Here is a 21,244-nt window from a genome sequence, read left to right as displayed (position 1 = left end):
TTTGTCCTTGTGAAATGCTTTTGCTTTTCTCTTTCCGCGGACGAAGACATCTGGTAGAAATGATTTTGCGTTTCTTTTTGTTGACTTGTTTCACAGTACTGCCTACTCAGAACTTTACCATTAGCACGTTTCTAATTGTTCAGTACTTATTCTCTTTAGGAGAAAACTTTACGTTAGTTAACGTCCGTCACCATTTGGAGTAAGAATGGCAAGCACTATTGACTTATAAATTATCATCAGTTCTATCAGAGAAAACGAGGGTCACTAGGTACAAGGGTGTGGAGCTGTTACCGGACGAGGCGTATACCGGTGTATGACGGCGAGATATGACCAGGTGCCAGCGAGGTGTGTACCCCATGTTCGCTAACCCTAATTCTTACATCACTTTTCAATCGTGTAGCTTCTCTCGTGCCTTTCACTTGTGCTTGTCCATAATCTCAGTGTGCGTTCACGATGTCGTGGATGTGATCTATTGTTGTATAGCTGAGAGTTGCTCTCCCCTGGAACATGGAGAGTAAGTAGGTTAGTTCGATTGTTTTTCTAATGTCCCTCTTTGGACTTGGGTCGTTTCATGGCAGGTTGCATGGCGCTACCTCTTGATAGATGTAGCAGGCGTGCGTGAAAGAAAATTGTCATTAAGTGTGGGTCCTTCTTCACTGTCATCTGCAAATGGAATGTCATCCACCAATGTGTTCATCCCACACTTACACGAGGCTTGTTCAGTTCTTCCTTCACTTGATTCCTCGCGACATTTGAATCTAAACACCAATTTTCTTTTTCCTGCCACCTGCCTCCTCATTTTGACTTGAACTGTCCTCATAACTGCTTAAAGCTCTTAACTTTGTATGATCAACTGACACTCTCGTCTTTTTGTCTTTAGATTTTGGAACTCTTTCTTTGTCTCCGTTAGCTGATGAGGAGGATGTGTAGTTATTGTCTTGAACTATCTGTAGACAAACTGAACCGTGTGTTTGAATTTCATTTCTGGGCTTGAAGAACTCTCTTTTTTCCACTAGTTGTACTATCCCCACTTGTCATAGTTGAGGTAGGAGAGCCTATCTTCTTTTTCATTGAAACTTGCTCTGAAAGCCCTTGCTGCGCTACTTTACTTGTAAGATATACTAATATCAGGGAGTTGTCTCCCCGTGGATGGTGACGTCGCTCCTTTCCAGATTCACCACCAGACTCTGTACTGTTCTGTCGTTTTTGTGAGTGATTTGATGGATGGTTTCACATTATCGTTATTATCTACAGGGGGAGGAGGTAGCGGTAGCGGCGCCAAGCACTACCGTCACTATTTCTTTTTAGGTACATTATTATCATACATCATATCTGGAGATATGTTCTCATTCGCTGACGAATACTTGTCACTAATATTAGCACTTTTATCACTCGCACTTGCATTAGGTGTTTGCATAGAACTGTTGTCTTTGTCAACAAATGAATTTCTCTTCTCGAATTCCTTCCAGATCGCATGAAAGTATCATCCAGATTAATCGACGTTAGTTCTGGGTGTGGTATTGTTCGGCTATAGGTCCTCCCCTAAAACCTGACTTACGTAAGCTGATAATCTCGTAATAAATCCTCAACAGGTCTTGTTCATCTTTTTCCTCATCTTCTCACAAATGCCTGATTATGATCTACCCTCAGATGAAAGAGTGCTGATAGAGGACCTACCAGAATTACTTGGGGTGGATATAGTAAAACTAGAATCGGAGAGCAAAAGAATCACGTAGGTTAGGACGTTTCTCCTTCTTTTTTCACAGCCCTTTCCTACCACCTCTTGTCCGTGTAATAAACCTATCATCTACTCTACTAAAATCTTTGCATCCCTGAATGTCCTTGCATTGTCACAGCATTCATACCCTCCGACAACTATATAAACACATCCCTGTAGTGTTTTGGGTGCCCGGTCCCGAGGACTATTGCGAGCCCATCTCCAACTCATCCCTGTTTATGTAACAACACCTTTTAGTTTGTACAGCTATGCTCTGTGTCCCACCCTCCCCAACCTTAATCTCTACGTGCCTCCTCAAATGTATCTGCGAATAAGGACGGCCAATGCTGGGTTTTTTTTATCCCCACCTCGTCTTGTCTTTCCCCAGCAGATCCCAGGAACACCTATCCCTCATCCAACCACATTACACTTTGACATTGTGTGTCAATGTTCCCCCTACAAATTAACTTTTTTCCCCATTTTTTCATGTTTTTAATGCATCTATTTTTATCATACCCAAGGGATCCCCTCCCTCCTCCTCCCTTCCTCCCTCTTTTCCTTCCTCCGGAATTCAAACACCCTCCATCACATATTCCCTCACTCTGTCCTTTGATCCAACTTCATCCGACCCTTTTTTTGAAATAATCACTTTTTCCTCCAGCGCCCTTTTCGTTGTTGTTTCTCGTCCCCCACCTCCGTCCTCCCAAGATTCTCCTGTTCCCCTTGAATTTGAGCCGAATCACTTTTGTAGCCCCCCTCTGTGGTCCCCTTGGAACGGGAAAAAAAATCAAAATCCGCCCGCGGCGTGAAGGCCTGGGAGTGTAGTGAATAACTGTTCCAAATCCAGAAGGAAAAAACTGCGCGCGAGTTTGCAGTTAAGGCTGGCACTGTAACCCAACTTATTCCATCCTTTCCTTCAGGAATTCCCCTCAAGCCCTTGGGGGTTTTTTTAATTGAATGTCCCCCTATCGTTCGTCCCCTTTTTCTTTTCCCAATGAACCAAACATCTCTTTTTCCCAAGGAGCCCAGCCCCCTCACAACAAACTTTCCTCCCCCCGGAGGATTTGTTGGGAAGAAGTGTTAGCTCCGCCGTGCCCTTTACACCCACCACCAACAGAGGAAAGTTGTCCCCCCCGGAAGGTGGGGAAGGTTTATAAAGTTAGAGTTTTTTTGTTAGGTGTAACAGAAGGTGTCCCTTGTTTTCTTACGTTTTTCAGCCTCCTTCCCCAAAACATCAAAATCATTTTCCCATCCTCAGTTATCAAACCATCCCCTCGGTAAACAAAAATCAGAGTCAGCGAAAAAAAAACATAACAAAATTAATGTTAAAAATTAGTATTAAACAAATTGCCATTTCAAAAAATAAATGTGAACTTTTTACAATACCAATAATCAAATGCGAATTCCTGTTTATAAGAGCGCTTTTCCAATATTCCCAGAAAGGAACAAATGGTAAATGAAAATTACCCATTTTATCTTTTCCCTTTATTGCTTCCACATACCTGTAATTCTAGTCCAATTTACTTCTTGCTTTTAAACTTCAATAAAGAGAAATACTTACCACACCCTCCACACTCGGTAATCGTCCCCGATCCCTCATCCGCAACTGTCCCTCCCATGAGCGTTGTGAACTTTTTCCCCCTGCATTATTGAACCAGGCTAACAAATAAGGTTTTTTCGAGTGCGGACTTTATTTCCTTTTTTTTCCTCGTTATCCCGTTTGAGTGTACACTCAACTAACCTCGAGAACACCATTTATCCCCCTCTAAATTTAGACAGAATTCCTTTTCCCCTTAAGAAGGCCCCCCAAAAATGTTTTTTTCCCTCCCTCCATACAGCTCCCTGTGAGTGTTTCAAAGCGTCCGCCCCATCCGCTCCGAAACCTTGGAGGGCAAAAAACTCAATAGTGGATCAAATCAAGAAAACACTATCAACAGCCAATTAGTAAAATATTATGTAGCGGTGTAAATCAAGCATAAATTAGATAAAACAACACAGAGTATATCCAACATAACTCAAAACCTACTCCATGGCCATAAAGTCCCATAACAACATTAAGATATTCAATATTTCGAAAAGAAAAGTTTTATCAAATAATCATCTCGCCGGAAAGGTTTTTTTTTTATATGTATTTTTCTTTTTTTTAATGATTAGAACATTGGATTTGATAAAAATCTGCAAATATAAGAAGTGGCTTTTATAAATTTGGGGGAATAGTTTCTAAAGAAGCTTCCTCCCTTTATTTAATTTCCAGTAAAAAAGAGTTTCCCATCCAAAACAAATCTGGCTGAGAAAAAAAGCAATTCTATGGAAAAGTTAGGGGTGTCCCCCCCTTTCCATAAAGCTCTATCAAAAAAAACAACTTGCAATCTAAAGATTAAGACCAAGAATCCAAAATTTCCCATATAATTCAAGATATAAAAACCCTTACAGTACTATAATAGGCAAATATGCGGTTTAGCCAGGAACAGGGTAGGGCCACAGTATAGACAAAGCTGTCTCTCTTTGTCAGTTCCTGTTTTACTATATATTTTTTATTTTAATATCAAACAGAAAATAACCCAAAAAAGAAATGTTGTTTTAAAAAGATTTTGAATACCAATTCATTATTAAAAGTTATAAACTAAGAAAGACAAGAGTTGGAGGTCACCCCCTAAAATGAATTTTTTTCCCCCACAAGTTTTATGGGCTTATTTGGTGTAGGCACACACAAAAATGCTCTATAAAGTGAATTACAATAGTACAAAACTCGTGACAGGGTTACCATGGCGAGATTTAAATCCCAGGTGCGCCCATCCAAAAAATTTTCGACCCCCAATAAATCTATTTTTTTGTCCTTCCCTACATTTCCCATATTCCTATTTAACAGACCTCAAATTGGAGCCTACTTACACAACAGGAAAAGAAAAAAAAATTTTTACAAAAACCACATGCTACATTTCCCAAAGTTTTTTTTTGTGATAATTACAAATGTAACCCAGTATTCAATTAAACCCAAATCTTGACACTGGATAAGTACCCATCCCCCTAATCCCCTTCCTTTTCCTTTGTTTCTTTTAGGTGCTAGGTTTTCTTTTGGTCCCAAAGAAATCTATTTTATTTTTTTAAGTTCCCAATGGGTTTTTTATATGAGATTAATATCATCCAACCTGTGTGGCCTTTTTTTGGGTTTTTTCTATTGTAATTTACATTTATTCTAACTCTAAAACAATAACAGTTTAAATCCATTTCCAGAGTAGAATACATGTTTTTGTGGTGGTGGTACAACAACAGTACCATATTGGTGAATTCAGGTCAGCAACACAACCAAATTAACCAGAACTAAGTCCTCCCCCTAGAGAACCTTAACTATATAAAACAAAAGTTGTAACATATTTTTATTTTCCATTGCAAAAAAAAGTACAAAAGGATCATTTTTCAAAAGCTTATTCGAAAATTTCAGATTTACCGCCCCAAAAAAGTTAAATCCTGGTCCCAATATGGGAAAACGGGCAAAGTAAACAAATGATTATCCATTTCATAGCAAAATCACTTTTACCATAAAAAATATATGGGACCCATTCAGTAACCGAAAATCTTTTGAACTACGTTTTCCCCAAACTAATGTCTCAATCCAATTAGAATTGTTATTTTTAATCACATATATTCCATTCATAAATTCCCTTATCTAAAAATTTCTGAAACCAAATTCTCCCATACCCTGTTTACAAACACAACAATGGTTGGACATATATTTGCTACACACATGTATACCACCAAATAGAGGCCCAAATTCCATCTTAACACACACAAAATGCACATACAATAATGGTTACCTTTCTCTTTATCTTTTTTTTGAGAGATAGTGACAATTTGAGACATTTTTCCAATATTAGCTTAATAAAATAAAATGTATGTAACATTTTTAAATTTTTCATTCCCTTTAATTAGCTATTTTCCCTTCTAAATTGATTGGCAAAACCATATGGAACAAAAATGAAAAAAAAAGAACATCAACAAAAATTTTTTACATATAAATACGAAATTACTAACTACAAAAACAAAAAATTGATTTTTTTTTTTTCTTTAACTATACCTTGGATTTATAATAAATTTGGTTTGGCTAAAAAAATGAAAATTTTAATCCAAATATAACTGTCCTCTAAAAAAAACACCAAGAAACCCAGAAAAAAATGAGTCCCCCTAAAAAGGCTGTTAAAGTTTTTTGTAATAGCCCCAGGATAAAACCAGGTTAACACGTGCAGGAACCAGCCAACTCCCGAGAGTGATACATTTTTATCCTCTTATGGGTAAACAAGGGAAACTTCCCCCCAATATAAGGAGGAAAAACTATTTTTAACAGTTTTTCTAACCCCCCCCCCACTTAGAAAAACCTTTCTCTGATTTTTTATGCATTCCCCCTGAAATTACAATGTCAAACAAGTATTTATATCAAAGAAAAGAAATCCAAAGCCAAACTTTAAGTAAAGCTCCACAAACAGAAGAGTGAAATGTCCCATATTTTTTACCTTTTATGATATGAAAAACTCCCCTAGAAATTAAGGAGGCCAATTAAAACATGTTGTTTTTACCCTGATATTACAACAAGACTCAATTCTAAATATTCAAGATTACCAAAGATTTGTCCATAGGGACCATTTTTAAAGTTCCTGTTTTTTTCCCATATTTCTTAACCATCTTAAGTTCCACATGCCATATTCTTGAAGATCGATTCACGCCATATCACAAGTTGCTGTTATTTTTTTATGTTCCCCCACACTCCTCTGTTTCTGCAGTTGAGTATGAAACCTTGTGATTTTGTCTTAATATACTTAAATGCAAAACAAACAATCAAACTTCTATTGTAACTAGGAAGGCAAGTGCAATTCTTGTTGCCTACCAAGTCCCTCCCCCCCCCCCACCATCAGCATTTCAATAAAGGTCTCTGAAAGATCAAAAGTGCCAGTTATTTTCTGTGTTACATCACAAGATTTGAAAAAAGAAATAAGATCTACGTCCCCCCATGCATCAGATACCAGCCTTAAATATCATGGGTCTGATACACCTCTGAAGCCAAGTGGTATGTATTTAAGTTCACGGTGAATTTTAAAAAAATCAAAATACTACAAAAAATTTTAAAAGGTATAAAACTAACACTATAAACAGGAAAGAATTTTTTTTTCACATGAAATAAAAACATAGAAGAGAATAGAACATGAAACAATCTGTAGGATACAAAAGTGTGATTTCTGAACTCTTACATAACCGATAGCGGACAGGGAAAAATATTGAAAATACAAGATTAGCAATTTAGAATTTTTACATGAATATCAATAGTACTGCATTCTAGTTAGACAGGAGCTTAAATTGGTAACATTAATTGGGTAACAGGTAAGAAACAGAAGAGTCATTACTAAGAGTTTACTGTTTAACAGAGCTCTGTAGAAACTTTGGTCTACTTACATCGTAAAATATCATCAATTCTGGGACAAAAGAAAAATTACTTTTCAAATCACAGTCACTTCATGTTATCTCATAACAATATGTTATGAAATTCACCAAAGATATTTTGTAGGTAATATGATCTACAGCAAATGAAATATCCACAGCATACATACATCGTGGTTCGGATGTCAGATACATTAATGTCCTGTAGGCGCGCTCTGAGGTTAGACTCCGAAGGACATGGATGCCCGGAGATTGTGTTTCGGTGAGACTCCTCCTCCCGATTTTCCTCTTTCCTGGAGACCAACAATGCTAATCTCAAAACTAAAATCCTCTCTGTTGTTTTCTTGGCACTTTACCAATATCAGAATCTGGCATCAGGGAGTGGAGACAGTGGAACCTAGTAGATCAAAATTAGATTGTTTCTATTACAAGAATACACTGTGAATAAATTTAAGTTACTCCAATTTTTGAACCAAATAAATTTTACACTGAATCTATATCATCTTAAAATAGAATCATTTGCGTTTTTACCATCCAAATTAAAGAACTCTGTAAAGTTTCAATACATTTCCGACAACAAGTCTAACTTTCATAAAATCTTTAATCTTGTACCGCTTCCCCCTCCCCGGCTATCAAGATAAAACATTTATATTGTATCATATTCAGATAAATATTCCAAATGTAATTGATTGAAATTTTCCAATACATGTCAAAACTCAATCAAAGCTGTAACCTGAATAACACTGCCAACACAAATAATTGTTCAGTGTTCATTTCGAATATATTTGATTGCACAGTACGATAGCACTCTTAGTCAGTAATCATTTTCATTTCTATTAGGTTTTTTCCAGTGATAAATTGTGTTATCCAATTTCATGAATCATATAACAGTCCACACAACAATTCCGCTCATTTACCGACGCGTACATCCTTTTCTATCATGGCCTTCAATACTATTCTTTCACTGTCAATCTCAAATATATACACCTCTAAGCCTGGAGTTTACACTTTCAATGTTTGATTGCATGATATTACTGTCCCAACAATCAGGTTTACCAAATTGTTTACACCATCGTGAACTGTTATATTTACTTTAAAGACAGAAGAAATGAGCCTGCACAATTTTATGATCTGGGATTTAAACTCTCTAAGTTGGCTCTGAAATGTTTCCAATATACTTTTATAATTGTTGAACTTTTTATTGCGTTTAAATACAGTCCTTCATAGAAACTCTCTTGTCCATAACATTGAATTTGTCCAAAATGGACACGAACAATCTACAATATTAACACCAGCTGGTAGTCAGTACTTGATAAATTTCCAAGATTTACATATTCTCTCTAGGTCACTCTTGTGGGCAGCCATCAAATAAGGTGACAGGCATTGTATTAGATAGTGTTTGACCATCTCAGCATGCACAATACACTCGTAAAGATACTCTCAACTAAACTACATACATAAAATCATAGAACAACACCCTCAGCTCTCCACATTTCCTCAGAGATATAAATATGGTATGATATATTTATTGGACAGTCCTTACTTTTACTTCTGGGTCCTTTTTCTTCGCGAGGAGAACAATCTTTTTCTTCCCTCTGTGCGCGGTCTGGGTGAGACCTCACTACGAGTCAATTGAAATCTTTGGAATGTTTATCCTGTTCAAGAAAATTCAAAGTGACAATTAACATTCTACATCAAAGCAGAAAGAGAATAATATCTGTATCTACATAATTTGTTATCATCTTTATTTAACAAGATTATTTTACAAGGATAAGCAGCAACTACATCATATATTAATTGCTACTCCATATCATCAGTTATCCTCACTTGTTGTACTTACTAGTTTTCAAATAATTTTCGGATAATACATTGTAGCAGTAATTTGATCTCATAATCACAACATTATCTGCCTTTAGAACATTAGAAAGAGTTGAAATGGTTTATAATAATCACTTTTACCCACTACATTTTTACTAGATAGGCGAATACAATCACGGACCTCGTGACTATCGCTTCTTTCAGCCATGACACTTTTCCTTCTGGAGCTTAGCTTGTACTCCTGGTTTATGGACGTTGGATGGCGGAAACAGAGTAGATACTCCATCTGTAACACCGAGACAATTTACTTATATTAACTCACACACTGCAACGTTGTGATTATAGAATATGATAACTTAGTTCTGACAGTAATTTCTTTACACAGCTATCTATTCGCTATTTTATTTTTCTCATATATCTTTTTTTGACATTTACACACAACAGACACAAATGTAAACAGACAATAATCTTTTTCTCATATAATCTATTTCAAAGAAGCATGAGTAAAAGATAAGTAATATTACACACAACAGTCATCATTCTATTAGCGTCACCTGCTCCAGTATGGAAGTGCGATCAGTGCTGTAGTTTATTAGTCTCTAAGACCTAGAAGAGGCAGAAAGCTACACTTGAGGGACACTCGCGATGGAAGAACAGATGCCCCTCGCACTCATTCCATGCACCGTTCCATCAGTTATACCCTCTTCATACTGAAGTAACAGAACCCTCTACTGGGCCTTGGTACAGCTAGCTAGTAAACACTACACGAAGCTGTTTCTGTGGATAACAAATCAGACCAACAAAACCCCTCTGACCTTTGAATACGTATCCATTCAATTCTAATTTTTACCCTTATAATAAAACGCAAACTTTGGGGAACACTAAAATTTCTATCTTTTTTTGGTCCACGTCTTAACCTCACAACTTCTTCTGTACACTAATAATTTCAACTGTTTCATATAAATATATCAAGTTTTATGAGGCATAAAATGCCCCAATCTTCAATATGTCCAAGAATATCCAATATCGTTCAATTCCTAACTGTTCCATCCACTACACATACTAGAATATTAGCATTGTTCATTCGAGATATACCTTCTCTCTTTTTTGATAGTCTGGTGTAGTCTTGACTGTAGTTTTTTTTCCTTCCTGGTGAACCTTGGACAAAAAACCGTTGTTTTGTCCACTCACGAATTTACTCAAGCCACAGCGGCTGACCTTAAACTGCTGCCTAAGGAACTCCTCTTGATCTGAGTTATTCTTTAACATTTTTGTTGGGTATGCGCAGCCATCAAATTTGTTTGCTGATTCAACTACATGGCGAAGTTTTCATGTTATATTTGGTTAACATGTATTGTCTACAATTTGATTCTGATATAAAATCAACACCACACAAACATTTCATTCTGTACGCGAAAAAACATTGACCAGACTAAAATATTAAATAGTTACAGAATTTCTTCATTTTATCATACTTAAACTAAAACAATATGCTGTATATTAGTAGCCATTTGATCCAAACACTCCATAAAAGGTTGTCTTGTATAAGCGTTACACCATACAAGGTCTGACTTTACTGGCCTTGACTTCATTGTCTTTGGGTATCCTTCTTACTGAACGACAGTTGCATGTTTTAATCTCCACTCCTTTCTCTTATCACTCTGAACAGAATCAATCACTTACATAAATCACCCCACAAAACAAATCACAATTCATACAGCTTCAGAAAGACACAACACTTCTAGGACGTTCTCTTCCTAATCTACTTCAAATTAGCAGGCCTAATATGGGGACTTTTACACGTTCTTAGAGGAAATGCGATCCTCTGACAAATAAAACACTTACTTTACCTTTACACAACTAGGTTTTTTTTAGAGATTAACTCATGGAGTACATGGACATGCATATTCCATGCTAATAGTCAGTACCAGGTTTTTCATTACAATACTAACCTTTTTTGACCTTGAGAATCGAGCACTGACTCGTAACTTCTGTAGGATTGACAGACGATGATGTGGGGACTTATGATGGCTCTTGTTGTGACTCTCCTCTCTCGGGGACTCAACTTGAAAAATAAATTTCAGGGATATAAATATAGTAAATATTACATTTGCTAAATTTGATAATTCAATATAACTGGAAACACTTTTAGATAACATCACAAAAATGAATTTCATTTCAAAGATCAAGTGTTCATTAATAATTCAGTATGCCTAGAAATACATTTAGATTACATCACACTTCATTTCAAACCTCAAATTTCCATATAAACTCCTCATAGGTATAAATGTCAGCATTACTCAAAGAGAAAATGTCGGAAGCATTTTGTTTAAACTATTAAAGTAAAAGCTGTCTCAAGGGACACATGTGATTGAAGCATGGGACCACTATACATTCTTAACATATATACACTTATTTGTATTTCTCTATTCAAAGCTGAGAATACTTACAGCTAGAAGCTCGATCCTTCCTAAACTTTTGGTAGAATTGAGACAGGTAAGATATCATGGCGAGTTTGTCTGTGGCGGAACACTGCGTCATCTCCTCTCCCGACATTACAGGAGCGATTCCAAACTCCCTCTGAGCCACATCAAATGCAATCTGGCAGTTTTTGGCCCCTTCTTTGGAGTTCATGATGTTCATGTCTCTGTTATACATAAAGAAACTAGTTATTTTGGTGAGAAACAATTGAGTTACACTTGTATTCTCCAAATTAAGTAAAGACAACATTTTCCATACTTAACACTTCCTTTTTAATCTGAAATCAGTTTTACAGGAGCATGGTATTTTCTAGTTCCAGCTAGAAAATCCTTATTCTCAATAATGTATTGTACATTTTGGAACATGTTTTTCTTTACAATATTTCATACTGGAAGTATTATATTTAGTGGTACTATGTATTTACATGAGGTTTGGGTTTGAGGATCGGTTGATGAGGTAACCGAGAGGAAAATCCGTTGCGCCTATGAAGATGTTTAGTCCACTATTATGACTGTCCTGAATGTTCGGTGTAAAAGCTTTGGCACCATCTTTAATAATGTGTAGCTGTCCACAAAATCTATCTGCAAAATAAACGGTAATTAAAATGGTTAAAAAGGATTCTTCATGCATATGTAAAAGTTGTTTAATGACAAAGATGTGGCATTATATGCCAAACTAATAAGAAGAATGTCTCTTTCAATTTGAGCAGATTTAGTACGTCTTATAAAAAACAATAGTGTTTCTTCTCATAACTATTATTAATAAAGAAACAGACATGTCTAAAGAGAAAATCATATCACTCTAAATTAGACTTGTTTTCCCAATTTAATAGAAGCTACTGATAGTTTGTAATGAGCGATTATGATAATATTGAATTTACCCTTGTTTAATGTTCAATAGAACCTCACACCAGTTCTCGCCCGCTATGCAGGTACATCAATGGTTCTAGTCCAGGTTTGGTACCAATCACCACAGTTCGTATAGTAGGTGTCGCAGCTGCTCAGGTTAAGAAGGGCCTTGTAAAGTTTAAGTTGGTATACCTGTTTGGAGGAATTTATATATTCATCATATTATGAATGAAAGTTACCTAACTCAGGGAAAATCTGACCTTTGTGGCTCAACAAAGATAATAAGGTGAAAAAATTCAAAAAATAAATTAAATTCAGTAGCAAAAAAATTTGAATTGGATATTGTCTGTACGACATGTAGTAATTGCCTGAGGACATCCCGCTATTATACGTTCTTTTCCTGACATAAACTTAAAGGGAAAGGCAATATGTCTTATTTATATTGGATCTTCTCAATTACAAACGGCCATAGCGCTTCCAAGAAAATATTCTTGGACAATAAAATCAGTGTAAGTAAACTTCAACTAACATTCAGTGATATGGTTTCTTTTGTACCTTGTTGTTGGGGTCTTTGGTGTAACATATGGTGGTTTTTTGTGAAAGATTTTCTGGTGTTTGTCTGAGCGAGTCGTAGGCAGATGCTTTCCTCTCTCTGCCAATAACCTGGATAGGAGTCATCTTCGCCCTGATGCCACTGCGATCGAATCATCCATGCATCCTCAAGACAGCTGTGAAACCCACTGGCACCAACCAGATCCTGTGGGCCAGAATGGCTGGAAATACGAGAGACAATAAGTTATGCCATATAACATTATATGACAGTACGAATGCTCCAACCACTCCTAAAGTGAATTTAGTCATTCTTTTTATTTGCAGGTCTTTTGAAGTGGTGAAGATTTTCCGCGCAACTTTGTTCCCAACATTTAATCCCTTCATCTTCCCCAGAAATAAGGATTGTTCTCTTATAGCAATTTTTTTGAATGTATGTTTTTGAACCCTGCACAAATAGTGAGATACCAAATTTTGGACCCTGTTAGATTCCAAGTAATGCATGCATAATCTTTGAATATAAATATGGAAGCATATGTTCAAGGTAAAATTTAATTCTAAGAAGTCTACTGAAAATATTAATCCATTTGAAATGATTTCCATTCTACACACAACAAATGTAATTTTGTATCAATTTCACAAATTTAAGTCTTTTTAAATGTCCACTCATATTACATGGCAAATTAAAACACCTCCAAAAGGACTATGCAAAGACCTACTAATCCCATCAACACAAGTTGTCACCAATGACCGTTTCGAACCGTTTCAATGACCCGTGACTATCGTGTTCTGGGCAGCAAACACATGGAGGTGAAAATCAAACATGGCTATGTCTGGCTGACCGTAGTGGTTGATTGCATAGTCCAGGTGAGGAAAGCTTGCTGATTGGTTGGAGAAGTTCAGCAGCCTCACGGGCATAGTCCATCAAACGGATCTCTCCGATTCCACATTGGCAGGAGCTAGGAGGTGAGGCAGTGGTCAGGAAAAACAACCTATAAATCAAAATAATCACTTGATAAGTTAAGGTTATTATCAATAAGACCCTTTATAATCGGTGATTTTCGACGCAATGGGTTTCATGACTACATTTTTTAAATGTTTTTGATAAATTTGATTAATAGATAAATATGTTCTGACAACTTTACTTTACATTTTTCATTAGTTTTTCAAAAATTCATACCACATGCAGATGAGAAATTAATTTTGTCATAAACGATTGTCTCAATCAAATCAATAATGACCTAAATCCTCACCCAGCACACAAAACATGCATTGTTTCAAAATTTAATTTGATAGGCGTCAACTTCACTCCATAGTTAGCAATTACATCTACTCAAACCCAGTATAAAAATGGCCTTGACTAGATTGCAACCATGTGTATTACCATACATATTAACTAATATCTCCATTAGATTGCTATAGAGATAAATACCCAACTCACCACCTTATGTGAAAATCTCAACTTTTGTCCCAACAGACACTGGTTTTCTTGGCTGTCACATCACAAAAGTAATGAGTATATCATCCTTGTAGTACCTACAATATTCTCCCGATCGATGCCCGTTTGTTTTATCTGTCAGATCTTTGAAGAACTTTTTGATAGTTGAAGATGAACGCAACACCACTGATTTTTCACTCCTACACTGGCTTCCTCTGTGGTGTTTCGGTTTATAAAGATGGGCAGTGATAGCTATTGCAAGGAGCTCCCACGAAATTCCTTCATGCTCTTCTAAAACCTAGCATGAACAAGTAAATTAAAATGAACTGGCGTAAAAAAATACATAAACAATTGGGTGTATCAAAAACAAAATTACAGTCAATAATATTCATATCATTGAAACTTTCGAAATGCGTTGTGATGTAAACGTATCGAGATGAGAGTACCTTAACATATTTGAACTAAAGCTTGCTAAATTCTACTAACCCTGAAGTGTGTTTCCTCTTGCCATCAGCTCTCAAGTCAGAACATCAAACTCATACTGAGCGATACAGGGGTGATCTGGAGGATCCACTTCTACAGCGCCATGCATCGAATGTTCGTTAAAATTAATATGACATATGTCAAGTTAAACAAATAAACGTGTACTTTAATTGGGAATACCTGACATAATGCATAATACTCACCATTTTCACATTATTTGTAGTCTACTCAGATCATATAAAACATACTGTTTTTTATACCGATACATGTGTATGTGAATGTAATATGCTTAATTCCAAATCAAAATTTTCAAATGTATTTCAATTAACTTACAGCACACATGATACAACGATGAGTAAAGTTAAAATAAAAAATATATTTTAAAATTATACTGTTATAATTTTACTTGATTTTAATTGGAAAAGAGTCTGCGAGGATTTTTTTTCATTCTTGAACATTTACCTTGTTAAATTGAATTAAAGACTATAGGGTTCACTGATAGTTAATTTCAAGAATGTCTGTGGCTATACATACTGGTAGAGTGGTCTGGTCCGACTGCGGGTGTGCTCCAGGAGGTCCTCAAATCCCTACATTACAGTGAATTTCAACCCCCAGGATTAGAGCTGCCTTCATAAGGATACACTGAAGCTGTCGAATACCTATAAACACAAATATAAGGGTTTAATAATGGCATATTATATAATTACATTATTATAAAGATCATCTTTTACAAAAGTGATGCTGCCTGTGAGGCTGTCATAGCAAAAATATGATCTGCATTAACTTTTTCTACTGAAGTTATTCAGCCGTGTCATTTCCTCTACCCTCCATTTCACAGAAATTAATTAATCATCATCATTTCACTTGTACATATATCTTAAAGAATAATTTGTAAACATACTAGAGAATGTAAACGAACATGTCTGCATCTTTTACTGCATCCGAAAAATTCTCTAGAAAACATTGCATTACAGTCAATAACAATGACATATCAGATCAAAGATGCATACTGATGTGATCGATGGCTCCAGCACAGAATTTTCCAAAGAACTTTTTGGCACCAAGGTTTTTGAGGTCTGTGATGAGGTAGGGCCAGAGGTGAAGCACATTGTTTCTGGAGAAACTGTCCCTCTTCCTCCATCCAGCACCACACGTGCCCCTAACAGGGGCACACTCGATGGCCGTCCTCAACCCCACATGGTCCTGCACATCAATCACCAAGTACCTGGAATATACAAGGAGTTTAACGACTGAGTTTCAGTAACTAACAAGAAAATTCATATTTGGTCTTTTGATGGTCCAAATTTAAGTTTTACAATGATGTGTAACTCAAGATATGTGAATTCATTAACCTAAATGTCTTAATAAGTTTTAAAGCTGAGGTTCCACAGGCTCTGAGTTAAAAAAAGATTGACTGTATTACAAAAACAGGTATATTACTTACACACACAAATCTAATTAAAGTTCAATGTATATAGAGGTCAAAACTTATCTATAAAGACCACACAAGAGATTGATGAAAAAAGCGAGTTGGTCTTTATACTCATGTTGAATTATATTGAAATTGGTCATTTGGGACCACTGGTCTTGTTAAGGCAACAAGTGGTCTTTCTACAGAGGTTGTCAGTTTATTGTAATACGAAAAGCATATTTCTGAACCAAAGTCTCTTTTACATTACACTTTTAGATCTAATTGCATGCATTTTTATATCTGGGGAGTCAGAGGTTTGCAGTAAATTTCATGTAAACAGTATAAATCTAACACTGGTATCAGCTACCAATGCATGAATTGTGCTAGGGGGTGGGGGGGGAAAACATCTCTTCCAGTATGTATAATAAATTGATCCATGTGAAATGACAATAGGCAAATCACAGAGCACTACGTATACAATCTTGTAGTAAACATATAGTAATGAAATCTGTACAAATGTTAGATTTATTTTTTCCCTATGAAAATTGACTCACATCTGTGCCCATAATGACTACTTCAGGATGCTCATGCAAAGAGATTTCATTAAATGTAAACAGAGACATCATGTCGACACTCTCAATCCTTCCGTTAACATTGTTGGATGCATGGTGTCAAGAATAGATTTACTTTCATTGGAGCTATTTCCCTAAATCCATTTTAAAATTCATGATATAATCTTACTTTTTAAGTCATTTAGCTATTCACTGAACAAATTCATATATTGTGTAATATAAATTCAGTTTTGACAACACAGTTCATCTGATTTAGCACTACTGGCAAAAAAAAAACGAATCAACACCCCAACAGGGTATTTTTTCAAAATTCATTATACAACCAGGAATATAATATGATCTGGCTATAAATTCTTTATGAGGATCCTTATCAACAAACATAATTTCCCACTACCTAACAGCACCTCTGTTGTTTTCCCAAACCTCAGCCATTACATGTTGCCATACTGTCTGGTTAAGTTGCAGGCTAACCAAATCAAGACAAGACCTAGCACAGTCTAACTTCTACTCTCTTTAGATCTGTCTGGGCACTGGCTAAATCTCGATCTGTAATCACTGCCATTGCAGACTTGTGGGCATCCATAAATCTCAGACACATCAGTATTAAATTCCCTTTGTGGCTACAGAGTTTATCACTAATGAAATTGTTTCTAACCTAATAAGTTGCTCTGCTACATACATTTCTATATATCTTACATTCTCAGTGTCCCTAGTGTACCTCATGATCTTCCATTTATGGGAAGGTTTATCGACAAGTAGGCATCAATTGTACTGTCGAGGTTTCTACAGCCATAGTAAAGTAATGAAATCTGAATATGGGGAAAAGTTTGAATGGGAGGGTTTTTTTTTTCTTTTGGAACTCAGATGAAGTTGAATTCTTGAAATATTTTATGTACTGTATTCAATATTTGTGTCTTGACTCTTATCTTGTGATAGCCAACTGATTGATTGATGTAAAACTATGATATGCTACCAAGAACCACCCATCTGATGCAATACGTCGTAAAAAGAGAGCATAAAAGCAGATTTGTTCTCCATACTATACAATATACCTACCCAAGTGTCGGAGCAGGGACTCTCCCATTGCGGTACTCCTTGAGCCCGTGCTCGTTTGTCGAAGCTTGGCCCACACATGTCTGCCTGCCTTCCATGATGTGATACGGTTGCCGGAGTGTCGGCGGTAGAAGTGTCTATGGGTAGTGTGCTTGATGTCCAACTCCTCACATAGTTGTTGGAATGTGGGATAGAATATGCTTACAGTGTGCCTGCTTTGATGAAGTCGTCAAATAAGAGGTCTACGGATACTTCCCTACCAAGTCGCCATGGCGATAATCCATAATGCATCTCTATAACCTGCCAAAATATAAATAATTTCAAACATCAGTTTTTTTTCATAAGTCTTGAGATAAAATTGTAGCTTCACGATTTTTTCTACAATAAGATATTTATATACATACATTAGCATTACATTATAAGACGATAGACAGGGAAGTAACAGGACACTCTATGACAGCTAGAAATATATTGGGTTACCTGTAACTACAGTTCGATTGTAGTTCCCAACACATTTCAGATGGCAGGGTAAGCCAAAATTCTCAATAGCGTAGCTTATAAAAGATAGATATCTCTTAAAATTCCTCATTGATTGATAGAGCAAAGTTTTAATGTGTTATAATATCAGTATAAGCTGTCCCAATTGTTTGAGACATCTACTGGTATACAATTTCGCTACTTCTGGTGTCTGCATTCTTTAGCTATTCTCAACAATAAAGAACATATTTCTATGCAGGTAATGTAAATGTTTATTTTATATAACATTGGTATGCTAAATATCATTCAGAGTTCACACTCTCATGCAAACAGTTGACTGGATCATATTTGATCTGTCAATACACAATGGCCTTTTTATTGCAGGCGGGCGGCGGTTTTTACAGGGCTATATTCATTGTATAGCTTACATATATACCACATAGAGGAACACCACACTACAAGTGTGGATTGTATCCTCTGGGGATGTTGGTCAAGTCATGTCTTCTGCTACATCGGCTAGATATAGTGTTAATCATATATGTAAGCCAAGTAATTTTCCCCACAAAATATTTTTAGGGATAGTAGTAATTTCAGTGAAATACATATGAACCTAGCAACAGCCCAGGCTAAGGCTTTAATCAGGAAATAATTGTAGATCATCACCTGTTTGACTGAATGGTTCAGGTTGAAAATAGAAAACCTTTTGATGATCACAAGGACTGGTGTGATATTAGACCAGCTATCACTCTGTCAGGGACATACAGTGGTGGGTGCACACACCAGACAGGTGATGATCTTCCTCTCACATGACCAATCAGTAGGACCAGGAGGCTATCAATATCTGTAAGGCTCTGGCTGTCCTCACAACATACACTGATCAATGATACATAGCACTTTAACCGATGGTATGTCAGGAAGCAGTAACACTGGGATTTAGCCTGGGATGCTACACAAATATACACAAAGGGACCCAGTAAATCTTGACTGAACGGGCATACTTGTATGATAATGTAAAGTTATTGAGAAAGCAGGAGCAACAACAATCCCATACTAGGCAAGGTAATGGTCAAACCTGCCCTATCACATTGGGCTGGCAATCCTATTGCAGCATGCATGGTCCAAAAACGGACCCTAGTTTTTACGGAACATGTAACACGATGTTCAATTCATATTTCAACACATTCAAAAAACGTTATGTGTTTGTTTGTTTGTTTGATTGTACATATACCACTCTGGAAAAGTGACCTTCTTATACAAGCACTTCTCCTCCTCCAATTTTTAAATGGTGATGATAAAAATTTGACTGTCATCAAGCTTAAAACCCACATAAGGCCAGATTGGGTACTAGTAGCTGTGAAAACAATAGATGTCATCAATAGGATCAACTGATGACTTATCAGCAGCATAGACTGGCCCATTATTGTCTGGACTCTCAGTGACATGACCCACCATACACTCTGGCTGCCTTGGCTGCTGGGAAAATGGTACCACACATTACAATATATATGGGTGTCAATTAATCCCTCAGAATTGTCTCAAACGTTATGAAGATATCAGAAATTTAAACTTGCTAGGAAACATTTTACTTTTCAACTTGTATTGGAAAATCATAAAAAATAATGCTCAGTTACATGTATTTACTCGGAATCAATATATAGGTATGCTTAAAATGTGGTAATTGAAATGGCCAATACAAACATTATTGAAATGATTCAAAAAACTTTTAGTGTTGGGTTGAATTATAATACTTATAAAACTTAATGTTACCATTGTTACAATGTTATATCTAAAATCATTCTGTACACAGAAAATAGTCATTACTATAGTAGACAATTTATAACGAAAATGATGCTCACAAAGAATTCATGATTACAATGTATTTTCATTTTTCATCAAAGTCCCTGATAACATGTTTCAATATGTGTACAACCAAACTATGTTTATAAGGAAAGTGACTTTGTTGGCTTTACATATCTGAATTCATTCTATTTACTCAAGATAAGCATAGTGTGATTTTCTTGAGAAATGAAAATACATAACTTACATGTAAAAGAAATCAACCTACTTGAGATTAGCATTACAATATACACAGTAGACATGATAAAGCTGGTGCTGTTTATACATATCTTCCTGTTTACAGTAAACCTGATACTTGTATACAAACCAGGTAGATTGTGTTTTACTTACACCTGGAATCTACACAAATTGGTGTGTCCACTATATGAAGGATTCAATAACCCTGGTAAGTCCATACACAGGTTATTCCAAAACATTTTGAGTGGAAGAGAAAGAGGAATTTTAGTGCCCAGCTAGAGCCTGAGTTAAGTTAATTAATACATACATGTGGTACCAGGTATGAGATACAGCCAACATTTAGACACAGCTCTACTGATCAAAATATTGCTTTTTCACGCCGAAACAAGACTCTGCTTTTGGCAATAAGCAATTAGCTCTCGACTCTTTCAAGAAAATTTTTCTCATTTATAAACTTTTCCTCTGATGAAGATTTTCCTGCTATAGCACTTATATTCCCTCATGAACACAACAGTTTACTATGTATTTAATACACACTGTACATAGTAGCTATCCATATAGTATCTGTGTCCACCTGTCAGTACAGGTTTATATATCTACACTCACAAACAGTATAGGTATGTGTATAGTATATAATTTACAGTATATACTTTACTCATCACTTTCCTAACTACAGACCTTAAGCAAAATACAGTTATCCATTATGATGAAGCAACACTGTAATCTTTACTACCAGAACGTTACTGAACAATGTTCCAAGTCTTTAGGTAATCACTCTATGACAGATCTTTAGTGGGAGTGAAAGAGTAATGAAAGACTTCCGGTTTTAATTGTTATGTGGAGTATTGGCGAAATGCGGGAAAATCCAATTACCCTTCGACACCCCTAAACCATCCCTGTACACACTGGTTAGTGTTGTGTAACGATATTAAGTCA

General features: G+C 36.1%; 1 pseudogene; it reads right to left on the bottom strand.

The window, feature by feature from the left end:
• Positions 1–223: 223 nt before the first annotated feature.
• Positions 224–18,081, bottom strand: LOC138313636 (F-actin-monooxygenase mical1-like; annotated as a pseudogene).
• Positions 18,082–21,244: the final 3,163 nt, after the last annotated feature.

This window comes from Argopecten irradians, unplaced genomic scaffold, assembly GCF_041381155.1.
Source record: "Argopecten irradians isolate NY unplaced genomic scaffold, Ai_NY scaffold_0797, whole genome shotgun sequence".
Taxonomy (NCBI): Eukaryota; Metazoa; Mollusca; class Bivalvia; order Pectinida; family Pectinidae; genus Argopecten; species Argopecten irradians.
Note: the sequence above shows the minus strand (reverse complement) of the source record. Positions and strands in the feature narration are given on the sequence as shown.